Source organism: Bison bison, unplaced genomic scaffold, assembly GCF_000754665.1.
Source record: "Bison bison bison isolate TAMUID 2011002044 unplaced genomic scaffold, Bison_UMD1.0 scf7180017864286, whole genome shotgun sequence".
Classification (NCBI taxonomy): domain Eukaryota; kingdom Metazoa; phylum Chordata; class Mammalia; order Artiodactyla; family Bovidae; genus Bison; species Bison bison.
Genome location: NW_011494858.1, coordinates 2,980,620 through 2,997,871, shown reverse-complemented (window position 1 = coordinate 2,997,871; position 17,252 = coordinate 2,980,620). Strand labels below are relative to the sequence as shown.

The 17,252-nt window shown below is 42.1% G+C and overlaps 1 protein-coding gene across 3 annotated transcripts in view; it reads left to right on the top strand.

The window, feature by feature from the left end:
* The window catches only part of MAPRE2 (microtubule-associated protein, RP/EB family, member 2), a 189,443-nt gene that overhangs the window by 106,154 nt on the left and 66,037 nt on the right, over positions 1-17,252 (top strand). The gene's annotated exons all lie outside the window — the stretch shown is intronic.

Sequence of the window (17,252 nt, the reverse complement as noted above, 5' to 3'; positions counted from 1 at the left end):
GCAGAGACATAGTTTTCCTTTTGGAACAGGAAGTATTTTCTTCTTATGAACTAATAGGTGAGAGATTTTCTCTCTGCCTCTGACCCAAAATGGCATTAGGGACGAGAAAATATTCCTGAGATGGATTCGTGTGAAATCCCATGAGACATGATCGATACAGAAGCGTCTTCAGGTGTAGCTGGTGTGGCGATGCTGAGGCCACAGCAGGACATCCTGTGAGTCTTGTGTAGACAGATTTCATGCAGGGCCCTCAGCCCCCACCAGTCCAGGCCCACCAGAGAGGACACTCTCGCTTCTCTGCATCTAGGCTGGATTAGAATCAACTAGCGGACAAACTTCCCTTCTACTGACGCCTCTTCTCGCGTCATCATTTTCTCACGAGCAAGACAGTAGGGTGTCCAGAACCTAGGCCTTGCCTGACCCACCGGCTCTGTGTCCAGGCTTCAGGCATCAGCCCTCTGATTTGGGAGATCAGTAGTGGATGCAAACCGAGCAGTTCTTTACCCTTTAGTACGATCTGGAGAAAAGCCGACTTAGACTGTGATGACACCCAGGAAAAATGTGTTGTTTGCCTATTGAAATGACTCTAGCAATGACTGTCAGAAATGGCCCCTGTTGCATCCTGCTCAGCTGCAGATCTGCACTCAGGTTTTCTGGTGCTGTTCTTGCTCTGCGTTTTGGAGTGCCCTGCTATTTTATTTTATTTCTAAAAGAAAGTGTTTATGTATGTATTTGGTTGCACTGGGTCTTTGTTGCTGTGCGTGGGCTTTCTCTCGTTGCAGGGAGCGGGGGTCTGCACTTCGTCGTGCGTGGGCTTCTCGTTGCAGTGGCTTCTCTTGTTGCAGAACATGGGCTCTAGGTACTTGGACTCAGTAGTTGTGGCACAGGGGCTTAGTTGCCCGGCCGCCTGTGGACTCTTTCCAGACCAGAAATCGAACCCGTGTCCCCTGCATTGGCAAGCAGGTTCCTATCCACTGTACCACCAGGGAGGGCTTAATATTTTATTTTTAATTTGCTGGAGGAAAAAAAAAAAACACCAGAGTGTTTTCTGTTATCAGCCATCCCTTTTCTATTAATAACAAATATCACTTTACATTGTAATTGTGGGTTCGCTTCTCCATGGGGCCTGACCCATGTTCTTCCCTCAGAAGTGCTCATTTTAGGATGAATGCAAATCAGTTTGAAACTGCTGTGGGGCAAAGACAAAACTGTGTATCTTTCCCATAAAGTGGCTATGTGTACTTGTGGATAAGGGCCATGGGGTTGGTTATCCAGAAAAAAAGAGACACAGAGAAGGAAGGAGATAAGAAAAAACAGTCATAGAGAAAATTGCCAGTCATGGGTCTAAAGTGTCCAAGGGGCCCATGAGGAACTTCCTGTTTAACATATTTGTGGGAGTTTTTGCAGACAAATGAAATGAGAAGCAAATTAGAATTTTTAGATACAGCAGTAGTAAATGCTAGAGTGTCCATGTGTGTGTGTGTGTATCTGTTCTGTGTATATGTATATATAATTTCTTTGCATATCTTTTCAATTTCTCATAAGGCAAATTCAATAAAATTTTAGCAGCATTTGTGAAGGGTTCTTGAACAGTTACCTTAAAGAAAGCGTTGGTGTGCATTTTCCAACCATATGTACCTACGTTGCCATCCAGTGTGGCTTGATGAAACCTGTGGAAACCATTTTGATCATGAGAACAGATAATTTTCATTAGGGTAACTCACTGGCTACCAAATATGTTGTATTTTTTCCCTCAAAAAGCAAATAAATATGTTAATCCCCATAGTAGAGAAACGGGTGTTTTATTTTAGACAGTCATTTCATCAAAGTGTAAACTGGGGACTAAATGCATTTCTAATCTTCTGAGAAGCTGCTTAAGAATGCCAGTTTTTGGGATCCTTGACTTTCTAAATCAGCATCTCTGGCTGTGCGAAGCCTCAAGTGTGCCAGCCAGCAAGCACCCCAAGTACTTCTGGGCTGCAGCCAAGAGCTTGCTGTGCATTTTAGAGGAACCCCAACACACCAACAGTAAAAATATCCAGAATTTACCTGGCACAGTTTCCTTATTCGTAATTTAGTCTTTGACTTTTGTCTTCAACAGTGGCATTTGGCAAGAAATTCTATCATTTAATTTATTCATGAACTTATTTATTTATACCCTTCTTTGTTCTGGAAGACTTTGCAGGCAGCGAGGACAGTGCCATTAGGATAAGAACAAAACCAGATATTGGTGACCTTAGTGATTTGTCCTCAGCACACTTACAATGAGTAGTCTGATTTCTTGGATAATGTCTTTTTCTTTTACTTTCATTTTAATTCCTTTAGTTTACTGTGTATAATTTTATTTTAGTCGTAAGCTGTGGGAAAACACACAAAATACCTTCACATATTTAACTGATGTTTTTTTCTTGTTCAGTAAAATTGTTCCTTACTCTTTTTCCTAAAGACTTATGTTCCAATACTCTCAGTCCCCCTTTGGCATGTTTTTTCCCCATTTGCATTATTTCCTATTTGTTTCTTTATTTTCAGCTAAGAGCTCTCCCTCCAGCTATCATTAAAACTAACATCAGCTTTTCTTTAGCTCATGAATAGCTGACATACTGCTTCACATGTGTGCGTCTTTTTCTGCAGAATTTTCTACCTTTATATCATCTCATTTGTTTCCATCTAAGCACTTTTAAAGCTTTATAAAAGAGAATGGTGTGAGGTTTAACATTTTGAAACGTGTTGTAAGTTGCAAAAGGATGACAGTGACTTGTTGTTTTCCTGTTATTTCAACCCAGGAATGTAATCTTATGAAATTGACTTTGAACATGAAATATGGGTTATACAGTCATATGCATCTTTAGTTTGCATCCATGTCTTGTGAGCAGCAACCTTTATGTTTCAGGTGAAAAGCTGAACTACATTAATGAAGGCCAGACTGTCAATGGGTGTGAATACTGCCTAGTAATATGACAGTATATGGCTCATCTATGTTTGATTTGAAGATGAATATTTGTGGATTTCCCATGTTGGGATGGGGGATTGAACCATGTGAAATACCAGATTAGTTTGGCCTAAAACGATTTTTTGTTTTAGTTCAACTGCTTTATAAAATTTCTAGGGTTTTTTGCAGAGTGACATGTTTTGGTTTTACTTTAGTACCAGCTCAAACCAGTTTGATAGAATTTTATAAGGGATTTAAGAGAGAATGGGCATATATTTAAGACAGAAAATAATTTTTTTTTTAATTTAAAAAAGAGAAAGATGGACAGTATGGTGCTTAAGAAGCCATGAAATTCACTTAAGTGACTAGAAATACCATTTTGGAGAGGATGGAGGTAGTGATCTGTCTGGAGCAGAAGAGCAAAGAGAAGTGAGGCGGGAGGTTGGGAGTGAAAAGAGTGTACCTTTCCTTTTCCTCTTCACCCTCCCCATCCTCTGCTCTGATACATGAATTTCCTTTGAGGCTTTTTTCTGACAGCCATCTCCCTGTGCCCCAGTCCTGTCCCCTCAACTGGGATGCAGGCAGCCAAGCCATTGGGTCCACGACTGAGTCACTGGCAGAGCCTGGCCAGCCAGCAGCTGACCAGCGACACCCCCTCGCCGTGGAGGCTGTTGCAGACTGTCCTCTCCTTCTCCCCCATCTCCTTTCTCCTCCCCACTCCCTCCACAGGACGAGCAAACTGCTGATGCTCAGATGCCACGCCTGTCCCCAGGCTGGTTATAACAGCTCAGTTATTTTCCTGAGCATTTTAGTATTGGAATAAATTGTAGTTTGAATTAAATCATTTTTTAGAATGAAAAAATTTTAGGTCTTCTCTTGACTAGCAATTTATTTTTAAAAAAGAGACAGAAAAATGATCAGGATTTGATTCAGTTTCATTTCGTGCTCTCGCTCTAGATGGTTTCAAGCTTTGTCTTGGATCAAGTGTTTGGTGTTTACTTCTTCCAGGAAAGCTCCTGAGTCCAGCTGGTTGTGTCGCAGTCATACTGACCATTCTGAGTCCTTGATGGCTCCCGGAAAGGACTAGGCTGTACAGCAAGCAGCACTGCAGGATTTAGAGGGGTGGCTGTCAGCCATGCCCAGGACCTGTGCGCTTTGTGACCGTTTGGGGCTGCGGTCTGTGCCTATGAAATAAGTCGATCCCACCCCAGTGTTTCTCCCTCCTGTCCGCAGAGACTTCTGTCAGGAGGACAGGTTGCTGATGAAATCAGCTCAGAGTCTAAATTTAGTAGACCTCCTCTCGTTGAACCGAAACCAAGTAAGGATATTTTGTCGGTGTCTGGTAGCTCCAGAGCTTACTTAGCTTTATAAAATATCATTGCTTGCTACTTGCTTTCAGAAAGTTAAGTCATCTTGGATTGTGTTACTGTTGTTGCAGATGTCATTGTATTACAGTGGAATATTATTCATATTTGTGATGTATTACTTAGAGGTGGGGGTTTAGGGGGTTTGCCCATAGTTTTTCTCTGATTTTATTTGGCTGAAGATGGTTTTTAAAATCTATTTACTTGGTCTCAGCAAACTAACTAACTGGAGAGCAGGGGGACAAAAAGTGAGTTGAAAAATCAGGGGAAGGAGATTCAGAATAGGGTTTAGCTGCTGCAGTGGGTAATACACTCCCGTGTCTCCACTAATGTGCCACTTGAAAGGAGTTTATTTTTTGAGTAGAATATGGAAAATAATAGTATTTTTTCCTTCTAAATGTGTTTGTTTATATATATATTTGATCCTTTGTTACCAAAAATAAATCTAAATTGCTGTTTTTGTTGGGCTTTTCTGTTCACTGCATTCTGTAATGCTAAATACCATGGTGGGAAAAAGTGTGTATGCACTCACCTTCATTTATCCAGCTGCCCCATAAGTAGATGGAGGAGATATTTGTGTTTCTGTGTGTACATACATGCACGCATACATACGTATTGATATTGAAAGCAATCAGCCATCTCTTTGTCTCATTACTGTATTCAGTTCTGACAATCAATTTTTTTTCCAACACCTTTTTTTATAGTAGCTTTACAATGTGTGAGTTTCTGTTCTACAGCAGAATGCATCAGCCATGCATATACATGCATCCCCTCCCTTCTGGACTTCCTTTGCACTCAGGTCACCACAGTGCATTAAGCAGAGTTCCCTGGGCTATACAGTGTGACCTCATGGTGTGTGTGCGTGCATGCAGTTGCTCAGTCATGTCCAACTCTTTGTGACCCCATGGACTGTAGCCTGCCAGCCTCCTCTATCCATGGAATGCTCCAAGCAAGAATACTGGAGTGGGTCACCATTTCCTACTCCAGGGGATCCTCCCGACCCAGAGATGGAACTCGCATCTCTTGTTCCTTCTGCACTGGCAGATGGATTCTTTACCACTGCACCACCTGAGAAGTCCTCATCAGTTCTCTCTTTTATGTATAGTACTGGGCTTCCCTGATCGCTCAGTTGGCAAAGAACCCACCTGTAATGCAGGAGACCCTGGTTCGACTCCTGGGTTGGGAAGATCCGCTAAGAAGGGATAGGCTACCCACTCCAGTATTCCTGAGCCTCCCTTGTGGCTCAGCTGGTAAAGAATCCGCCTGCAATGTGGGAGACCTGGGTTCAATCCCTGGGTTGAGAAGACCCCCTGGAGAAGGGAAAGGCTACCCACTCCAGTATTCTGGCCTAGAGAATTTCATGAACTGTATAGTCCATGGGGTCACAGAGTAGGACACGACTGAGCGACTTTCACTTTCACTTTTATATACAGTATCAGTAGGGTATGTGTGTTAATCCCAGTCTCGCAGTTCCTTCCACTCCCCTCTCCCCCTTGGTATCCTTACATTTGTTCTTTACATCTGTCTCCATTTCTGCAAGTAAGATCCTCACTGCCATTTTTCTAGATTCCACATATATGTTAATACACGGTATTTGTTTTTCTGTCTCTGAATTACTTCTCTCTGTATGACACTGTCTAGGTCCGCTCACGTCTCCACACATGACCCAGTTTCTTTTATTTGACACACATGTTGTGAGCCCTTCTTTGGTCTAGGCCCCGGGGACCTGGATTAATGAGACGGAGTTGTGGTCCGCTAAGAGCTCAGTACAGGAGGGCACTGTCCTGAAAAAAACTAGAGAGCACACACAGTCATCCTGTTCTGGAAGAGCTGTGAGCCTGCTGAGGAAAGGTGGGACACAGTCCGTGGAGATGTGCCTTCCTTCAGGTTCTTTGGGAGGAAGTGGGTGCTGCCTAGATGCCTTAGAATGGCCAAACACCTCAGAAATCCTTCTTCTTGAGTCACATGGAATGACCAGGACGTAGGATAATGTGTGTTTTATTAGGTCCAGCCCTTAAATACATGAAGGGTGTTGTTTCTCTAAGAGGAATGTAGAGTTTTTCCTGATGATGTCATATGAGTATGTGAAAGTTGTTTTTACTCTATTTCTTTGAAGAAACTGCATACATCTGGGATTTTCTCAGGAAACCGTGGAATTGTTCATTTCTTTGGAAGAAATGCAACAAATATTTTCAGTTCTGGGAAGCCAGAGATCACTGCTCAGATCTTTAACTAGAGAGGTGTCAGGCAGCTCCATTAGTATTTTCCAGAGGGTCATAGGTACACATATGTCCTCTTGGTTCTTGTCCCTTTCTACTGGAGTCCTTCCTTGGTAGAGATGATCATTATAAACCAGGGAAGGTAAAACAGGGCAGACAGGTCACCTGGGATGAAGGCTGGCAGTTTATATACTAACCAAAAAAACCAAGGAACATGTAAGCACTGTGAACTTAATATAGTGCCTTAACTGGAACAAAGCAAAGCGGTGACATGTTATTAGAAATTTTAGCTAATGATTGCCTTCGAGAATTTTCAATAACATCACAAAATTTAATAATTGTAGGAATTTGTATAAAGCAGTACCCTTAATTAAATCCTAGACTTTCATCTCTTAACTGTTTTCCCTTATCTGAGAAAATTCCCAGATGTCAATAGATGAATACAGTCTTCTGGGTTCTGAGTAAGTGTATTGCTAATTCGCAAACTCTTTATCATGCAATCTCCCCTTGGGTACAGATGTTTTTCTTTAATCTACTGTAGTTAAGATTCTGCTAGGTTTCACCTGCCCACAGGTGTGAGTCTAGAGATGAGAATTGTTGTACCATGGGCAGGTGATGATGAAAGTGATACTGATGAGAGTGCTTCAGTTGAGGAATGAACCTCCAAATCCCCAGCACCGACTTCATTAGCTTTAAGCCTGGAGCCCTCAGTATTGAGACCCCAGAAATCTTGGTGAAGGCTGTGGGACTCAGTGCTAGAGCCCAAGGAGATGGTGAGTTTTGTGATTCATAACTGCGATTTCAGAAACCTTCAGAGCCCCTTCTCTGATTTTTGCCTTTGCTTTACGATAAGATGCTCAGCATAATGATATGTTTATTTTGAAATCATTCACCAAGATCTATAAAACAAGTATCTTAAGGAAAAATGTGTATGTTCTAACGTAAGTTATGTTGATTTTTCCTAAAGATGGTAATTACTTATATGATGGGTGTAGTCTTTATGAAAGATTATTTCATATTTATATCGCTTTTTTTTTCCTTTCCCTTTTCTCCTCTTCAGTTTAGATCATCTAAAGACTTTAACAGGAAGAGTAGAAAATTGGGGGAAAATAGACATTTCCTTTTATAAATGAATTTGTGATTACTTAAGCACCTCATATGTTTATCTGGGGAAAGACTTAAGGACTGGAGAAGCCCTTGAATGTTTTTCAGTAGATAAACTTGAGGATCTTAGGAATGTGTTCATCTCCTTACTTTGCTAGGAGGAGGCCAAGGACCTCATTTTGTTCTTTGGTTCTTTGCCCTTTGAGTCTAAAACATGCATTTTGGAGATTCATATTTCATAGCTGAAACAACTCCATTCCATCCTATTCATTTTTATAGCTCCGATTATTTATAACCAGCCACATAATGCATGGTTTTATACATTAGGGGCAAAATGATGTCATAAGGCCTCAACTTTTATGTATCATTCTTCAGCATTTTCATTGTGCTTTATATGTATTATCTGTTTTAATTCTTGTAACAACTGTGTGTAGAAGAACAATGGGACTTTTTTATTCCTGTTTTATATAAGAGGATAAAAGCCCAAAGAAGCTAAGTGTTTATGGCGGATGCTAGTTGGAACCTCCCTGGCTCACCAGCTTCCTCTCTTCTTGTTCATGTGTGCGGCTGCTATAGATGTGGGAGAGGGTGTGTGTGTGTGTGTGTGTGTTAGTGTCTGTAGATGTGGGAGAGGGGCGTGTGTGTGTGTGTGCGCATGCCCACGTTTCTGATTTTTTTTTTTTTTTTACATATCCATTTATCAGATGCCCAATGAACGGCTCTAGGAACAGAGTAGCTAGAAGTCCGTATCCCCACCCTTGCAGTTACTCATTGAGAAAATGAGACACAGCTGGTATTCTGTGGGTTTTACACCGTGACCTGGCATCATTATCAAGAACTTTCTTAGCAAAGGTAGTGAGATGCTAGTAGAAACACAAGATTTTGCTCTCAATCTTAGAATTTTTTAAAAATGGGTTGGGTTTTTGTTGTTGTTGTTGTTAATATTATTTATTTGGCTGCACCTGAGCTTAGTTGCGGCATATGGGATCTAGTTCCCTGCCCAGGGATTGAACCCGGGTCCCCTGCATTGGGAGTGCAGAGTCTTAGCCACTGGACCACCAGAGAAGTCCCTCAAATTCCTTTTTGCTCTGCCTGCTGAGAGTGGGTCGGGGAGGACGTGCCCCCTTCCCCTACCTGGTCTCCTTTCTTCTCTCCTGCTCTAAACTCTCTTGCCCTCTAAGCAAGGCTAGAGGGATCTGACATGTTGCCACCTGCTCTGATTCAGGTCTCTCGGGATAATCCTTGGTCAGTGGAGCGGTAACCAGAGTCATGACTCCTTAGAGACACACACATGCACATTTGAAGCCCAGGCATGTAGCCCTTTCCTTATGTTGGACCCAGGCTTGTTTTAATAAACTTGGAGCTGTGAAGACACTTACTAATAACATCCTCAATTCCTCAGTGAGAAAAAGAACATCTTCTAGAATAATCTTGTTTTATATATACTGGGTCACTCAAGGAATCACTGTTTCCCATGCATTTCATTTTGTTCACCAAGCCTATATCGCGGTAGCTGTGCTGGGTGCCTCTTTCAGTCCTTCTCCAGCTCCTTTCTTATGAAAAGCTGATGTTTGCTTAGCCCTGTACAAAAGGGACATGCTGGTGCAACATTTAGGAATAGTTGTCTGAAACTGCCATTTGCCAAAATGTAGATAGACCTAGAGACTGTCATCCAGGGTGAAATAAGTCAGAGAAAAGCAAATGTATTAATGCATATATGCAGAATCTAGAAAAATAGATCACCCTGTTCACGAAGCAGAAATAGAGACACAGATGTAGAGAGCAAACATATGGATACCAAGGAGGGTGGGAGGGAGCAGGGAGATGAATTGGAAGATTGGGATTGACACATACACACCAATATGTATAAAATAGATAACTAATGAGAACCTCCACAGGGAACTCTCCTCTGTGCTCTGCGGTGACCTAATCGGAAAGGAAATCCAAAAAAGGGGGGATATATAAAAACATACAGCTGATTCACTTCAGTGTACAGCGGAAACTAACACAACTCTGTAAAGCAACTATACTCCACTAAAAATAAAGGGAAAAAAAAATAGTCATCTGTCCCCACCCAGTTCTAGCCTCCTTTCGTATCTGTTTCCCAGTTCCAGCCGGGTTGCAGCCCCTAAACCTCTTCTATAAAGGAAATTCTAGAGCTGCCGGCAGTTTACAGTCACAGCGGACCCTGTGCCAGCATAGTAGAAAGATGAATTGGACCCCAGCCCCCATTTTAAAGAGCTGGTAGAGAGTTACCCAGCAGTCGGCTAAGAGAGATGGCTAATTAAAATGCAAGTCCAACTTACTACTTGGCTTTTGTAGCCATTGTAGTGAAACAGCTAATTCCGTACTGGGAATAGAAAAGCTCCATAGAGAAGACGATGCTTGGGCTAAACTTAACAAAAGAGGGATTTCTGCTCAAAGGTAAAATGTGGCAAAAGGATATTTTAGGCAGAAAATGTTTGGTGCCCCCGTCTTCTGCTCTCAGTCTTTCCCAGCATCAGGGTCTTTTCCAGTGAGTCGGCTCTTTGCATCAGGTGGCCAAAGTATCGGAGCCCCAGCATCAGCATCAGCCCTTTCAGTGAATATTCAGGGTATGTCAGCCTAGAAAACTTCTTGAGTCTTTGGCCAAAGAGCCATGTGGATTTAGTGGGTGATTAATAAATATTTCTGAAATGGAGTTTAATTGAAACGTTCTGGTTGAACATTTGAAAAGAGAAATTTGGGGGTTTTGAGTAAATGTACTATTGCTAATGCTGAAACTGAAGCTCCAATACTTTGACCACCAGATGTGAAGAGTCAACTCATTGGGAAAAAAAAACAAGTCATTGGAAAAGACCCTGATGCTGGGAAAGATTGAGGGCAGGAGAAGAAGGGGGTGACAGAGGATGAGATGGTTGGATGGCATCACCGACTTAATGGACAGGCATTTGCACAAACTCTGGAAGATGGTGAAGGACAGGGAAGCATGACATGCTGCAGTCCATGGGATCACAAAGGGTCAGACATGACTTAGCGACTGAACAACCATGACTATTTAGCTATTTTTTGATGTTCTAACATATCGCTTCAGGTATTCCTAAAGTCAGCAGATTTTTAGTGAGCGCCTGTAGTGTGTCAGAAGGCAGGCTGGAATCTGGGGATACAGCCAGATACAAAAAGCAGTAGAGGGACTTACTTTCCGAGTGGTCCAGTGGTTGAGAATCTGCCTTGTAATGCCGGCAATGGGAGGTGGGTTCGATCCCTGGTCTGAGAACTAAGGTCCCATATGCTAAGGAGCGCTTAGGCCCATGCACTACAGCTTCTGAACATGTGTGCCACAACTAGAGTATCTGTGCATCACAATGAAAGATCCCCCATGATACAACTAAGTCTCGGTGCAACCGAAAAAAAAAAAAGGCAATACAGATGATACCTAGTAAGGACCCATTCCTTTACTACCAAAGTTCTGCTTGACACATTTGATTCCAGAGCATTTAAGTTCCTTTTTTCTCAGCTTTTCTTGAGTACAAAGCAAAGGTTAAGCAAGGTCCCTGGACAGAAGTGGTGGCCTTCCGGCCCTTGTCACCATTGAATGGCCTCACAACACGAATGGGCAGTCTGTGCTCTGAATATCTGAAGCAGTGGTAGACCATCCAATTTCTCCACAGCTGAGATGATCAAGCCACGCATCTTCAAGTTCTACTGTTCTTCAAAGGAAAACATTTTTTCTAACCTAGTTTTTCCCTGAATTGTTTTTAAATTTACAGTTTATCAGCCACGTAGACACTATTAAAAAAAAAAAAAGTGTCAGAAGTTATCATCAAATGTTTGGGGATGTTGGGCATGTTAGAATGATATACCTGAAAACAGAAGAATTGCTTGGCAGCTCTTAAAATAAGCATCACTCCACAGATTGGGTCAGGAGTTCCTTCTTATCCGAGTAATAACCATCACTGCCTGCACAGATTGGTCAGGAGTTTGTTCTTATCCAAGAGTTTGGTCTTATCGTAGACCAAATTACTTAACAATAAGAAGCATATAAATGCAAAACTCATGATGGTAAAATTTCCTACAGTTTCTCCTAGCATTCTCCAAAGGAAGACCACTTCTTCACTTTGATTTCTTTTAGATTATGTATTTGTTTGACAATTCATGGTGTATATCAACTTTAAAATTACACTTAATTACAGTTAAGTGTAACATTTAAAAATTGAATGTTTTTAAAGAAAACTTCTTTCTTGCCTTTTTTGCTTTCTTTTTAAAATTAAGTTTTATTCTTTCAGTTTCTTCTAGGATTGAATCTCAGAAGTAAATACTTGTACATTCCTCATACTAATTTGGGATCCTCATAATACTAGAATTGTGCTTAGAAAAGGGTTCAGTTCAGTCGCTTAGTAGTGTCCGACTCTTTGCAACCCCATGCACTGTAGCACACCAGGCTTCCCTGTCCATCACCAACTCCCAGAGTTCACCCGAACCCATGTCCATCGACTCAGTGATGCCATCCAACCATCTCATCCTCTGTCGTCCCCTTATCCTGCCTTCAATCTTTCACAGCATCAGGGTCTTTTCCAGTGAGTCAGTTCTTTGCATCGTGTGGCCAAAGTATTGGAGTTTCAGTTTCAGCATCAGTCCTTCCAATGAACATTTAGGACTGATTTCCTTTAGGATGGACTGGTTGAATCTCCTTGCAGTCCAAGGGACTCTCAGGAGTCTTCTCCAACACCACAGTTCAAAAGCATCAATTCTTCGGTGCTCAGCTTTCTTTATAGTCCAACTCTCACATCCATACATGACCACTGGAAAAACCATAGCTTTGACTATATGGACCTTTGTCAGCAAAGTAATGTTTCTGCTTTTTAATATGCTGTCTAGGTTGGTCATAGCTTTTCTTCCAAGGAGCAAGCACCTTTTAATTTCATGGCTGCAGTCACCATCTGCAGTGATTTTGGAGCCCAAGAAAATAAAATCTGTCACTGTTTCCATTGTTTCCCCATCTATTTGCCATGAAGCGATGGGACCAGATGCCATAATCTTAGTTTTCTGAATGTTCAGTTTTAAGCTAACTTTGTTACTCTCCACTCTCACTTTCATCAAGAGGCTCTTTAGTTTTTCTTCGCTCTCTGCCATAAGGGTGGTGTCATCTGCATATCTGAGGTTATTGATATTTCTCCCGGCAATCTTGATTCCAGCTTGTGCTTCATCCAGCCCATCATTTCTACTCTGCATATAAGTTAAATAAGCAGGGTGACACTATATAGCCTTCACGTACTCCTTTCCCAGTTTGGAACCAGCCTCTTGTTCCATGTCCAGTTCTACGTGTTGCTTCTTGACCTGCATACAGATTTCTCAGGAGGCAGGTATGGTGGTCTGGTATTCCCATCTCTTTCAGATTTTTCCACAGTTTGTTGTGATCCACACAGTCAAAGGCTTTAGTGCAGTCAATAAAGCAGAAGTAGATGTTTTTTCTGGAATTCTCTTGCATTTTCTATGATCCAGCGGATGTTGGCAATTTGATCTCTGGTTCCTCTGCCTAGAAAAGGATTAACCTGGGAAATATGCAGGAAGCAGTGTATTAGAGAAAAATACTGTCTTGTGTATCATGGTCTGCATGAATGTGACATGGAAGTTCCTCTGCAATTGCTGGAGGCTTCCTTTGGTACCACCTTGGCCTTTTGGGCTCTGGCTTCCAGGCCTCTTCTCAGGGAGCTGTGGGGAAGATTGTCATCTCTGGAAAGGAGGGGTGGTGTTGGTGTTGATGATGGTATTGGTGTTGGTGAGAGCTTGTGGACTGGATGAGGGGCAGGGGAGCAGTAGGGAATGAACCCGCAGCTGCACGCCTTGGAGCGGAGGTAAAATGGCTTTGATCTGGGAAGAACCTTGCAGGTCCCAGTCCCAGGGACAGTGACTTTAGCTGTTAAAAAGGTAACCTTTCTAACATTGATCCATAGTGAGTGGTCCCTAGTGTAGAAATGGACTGAGGGTTTGTGCTGGTCTGTTGACACCTACTAAAAGCCTCTTCATCAACTGTGACACCTGAAGGTCACACAGTGGCCTGCATATAGTCCTGTTGATAGAGCGATATGAGGAATAGTCTAATAGAAATTTCCTGAGAAATTGGGATGGTTTATAACCTTTAGGGATTAAAAAAATTTATTGGAGTATAGTTGGTTTATGGTATTCTGTTGATTTCTGCTGTACAGCAGAGTGATTCAGTTATATATTGTTTTTCGTATTCTTTTCCATTATGGTTTATCTCAGGATATTGAATATAGTTCTCTATGCTGTAGTAGGCTCCACACTCCCTTCCCCTTGGCAACCACAAATCTGTTCTCTGTGTCTGTGAGTCTGTTTCTGTTTCATAAATAAGTTCATTTCTGTCGTATTTTAGATTCCACAATAAGTGATATCCTATTTATCTTTTTGTCACTTAGTATGATAATCTCATTCTTTTTAAAATGTCTGGATAATATTCCATTGTATGGATACTATATATACCACATTTTCTTTATCCATTCATCTGTCGATGGACAGCTTTAGGTCATTTATCCTTAGTCTCATTTGCCTCTAAAATAGATACATTCTTAAAATTGGAGCTTAAAAATGGCACAGTTTAAGGGACTCTTCTCTGAAGAAACTTGTGCCTGGGAATATTGGTTCCCCCACTACCTACCAAATTAATTTAAGTTGCTGCTTTTAAAGCCTTAAATAGTCTGTCTGCAATCCATCTTCCCAGCATCTTCCCCCTTTACTTCCTTCCCTGTAGCCTGCATTTGCCCAAACTCAGCTTTCACCAGCTGTTGTAATTCCCTATTTTTGCTTGAAATGCCTCTCTGAGGACCATCCCCAATGCTACCTTCCAGCCTATTCATTCAGCAAAATATGTGTGTTCCCTGAGTACTATTAACCTCAACATTGGAAGTCAAGGTCCTTGAGGTCTAGAAATGACTGTGCAAGTTTGACTTGACTTTATCTGTTTGATAATACTGATTACTCTTTGGAGGAGTTTATTGAGCAGTTTATTCTCTTGGGCTCCAAAATCACTGTAGATGGTGACTACAGCCATGAAATTAGAAGATGCTTGCTCCTTTGAAGAAAAGCTATGACCAACCTAGGCAGCAGAGACATTATCACTTTGCCTACAGAGGTCTGTATAATCAAAGCTATGTTTTTTCCATTGGTCATGTATGGATGTGAGGGTCGGACCATAAAGAAGGCTGAGTACTGAAGAATTCACGCTTTTGAACTGTTGTGTTGGAGAAGGCTCTTGAGAGTCCCTTGGACTGCAAGGAGATCAAACCAGTCCATCCTAAAGGAAGTCAGTCCTGAATATTCTTTGGAGGGACTGATGCTGAGGGTAAAGCTCCAGTACTTTGGTCACTTCATGTGAAGAGCTGACTCATTGGAAAAGACCCCGATGCTGGGAAAGATTGAAGGCAGGAGGAAAAGGGGAAGACAGAGGACAAGATGGTTGGATGGCATCACTGACTCAATGGACATGAGTTTGAGTCAGCTCTGGGAGATGGTGAAGGATAGGGACGCCTGGCGTGCTGCAGTCCATAGGGTTGCAAAGAGTCGAACACAACTGAGTGACTGAACAACATCTATTGGACAAAAGTGTGATATTGGAGAAGACTCTTGAGAGTCCCTTGGACTGCAAGGGGATCCAACCAGTCCATTCTAAAGGAGATCAGCCCTGGGTGTTCACTGGAAGGATTGATGCTAAAACTGAAACTCCAGTACTTTGGCCACCTCATGTGAAGAGTTGACTCATTGGAAAAGACTCTGATGCTGGGAGGGATTGGGGGCAGGAGGAGAAGGGGACGACAGGGGATGAGATGGCTGGATGGCATCACCGACTCAATGGACGTGAGTCTGAGTGAACTCTGGGAGTTGGTGATGGACAGGGAGGCCTGGCGTGCTGCGATTCATGGGGTCGCAAAGAGTCAGACATGACTGAGCAACTGAACTGAAGTCCTTTAATCCTTGTGTCTCTGCCATATAGTTTAACTCTTAGAGTTGTTTTGTACTTTTGCTAGAATTTCCATGTATGTTTCTCTGGTCTCTCAAAACTAAATTTCTTGGTCCTTTAAGAGTAAAATCATTATCCTCAATAAGTATTTGTTGGTTTATTGATTTTTTTTCATTGATTAATAAATCGAGCGACATCCGTCTGTACCGCCTTCCAGATGGGCATTTCTTTATAACCACAAAAACTAGATAAGAAATCCAGCTTTTCAGACTCTTACCTCCTAAAGCTTTTCTTAATTTAAATCTTGCCTTTTGGACTTCTCTGGTGGGTAAGAATCCACCTGCCAGTGCACATGGACAGGTTTAATCCCTGGTCCAGGAAGAGTCCATATGCCATGGAACACCCAAGCCCCTGCATCACAACTACTGAGCCCGTGTTCCAGAGCCCATGAGCCGAAGCTCCTGAGCCCACGCACAACTATTGCTGCAGCTGCTGATGCCCCTGCTTCTGGAGCATGTGCTCTGCAACACGAGAAGCCACCGCCATGAAGCCTGTGCACCGCAACTAGAGAGTTAGCTCCCCACTCTCCACAACTAGAGAAAGACCCAGCACAGCCCCCAAAATAAATTAATTAAAATATTCTGTTTAAAAAAAAATCTTGCCCTTTTACATAGTCACTCATGTAATTTCAGTACTTAAAAAAATTTTTTTTTTGTCCATTAGAGGAGGTAATACAAACAAATGGGTGAAAATACATGAGTGCACAGTCATAGAGAAACTGTATCCTCTGATATTACAGCTTTACCAAGCTTTCTATTTTGATTACCCTGCTAAGAAAAGTGACCCCTTCAGAATGGGTTTCCCATGTATCTTTCTCCCTTGTTTTGCATTTGTAATAAAAGCTTTTCCTGCTGCCTCTCCTCCTCTGTCTGGAAAGCCAGAATTCTAACTTGAGCTCTATTCTCGGACTTCGGCCTCAGGGACGTCGCACTGCCAGTTTCAGTATCTGGGAGCCAGTGACATTTTGTCCTGCCACCATCCTGCCTGCGCTCCCAGGGCCTCTCCCATTCCTGCATTCCTGATTCCTATGTAGAGGCCAGAGCTTATGGCACGAAGCTGCTTATGTCAGACAGCTTGTTTTGATAAAATCTGATGAGTGCATTACCCTAAAGGAAGTCACTGGTGTTAGAAACGAGGAGTGAAACCAAGCACCCAACTCGTCGTAAAAAGAAACCTTTCATACCAACACAGTGATTCTTCACCTGCTGTTCCTTTCTTGTGTCAGTCGACTGAATCTTTGTCTGCATCGGTAGGCAGATTTGAAGTTTTGTGGTTTTCCCTAAGGCATTCGAATGCAAGATGCTGAGTTGCAGGGTAATTATGATTTCATTGAACAAAACAACTGGAAACGGTCCAGTTAGACTTTAGCGTTCTTTGCATCCAGTTTTCAACTCAGAGTTAATGTCTATGAAAATTATTTTCATGATTTTATTTTACCACTCTTAAAATACCAGCTCTTTTCTGAGTATTACATGTTTCTATCTGTCATAATCTAATTATTTCTCTAAAATATACTTTTAAATACAAATATTGGTACCTAAAGCTTAATCAAGGGCTATTTGGTGTGTAGATTTTTTGTGCTATGGTCAGTGGTTCACTCATGCTGACTCTTTGGGACCCCA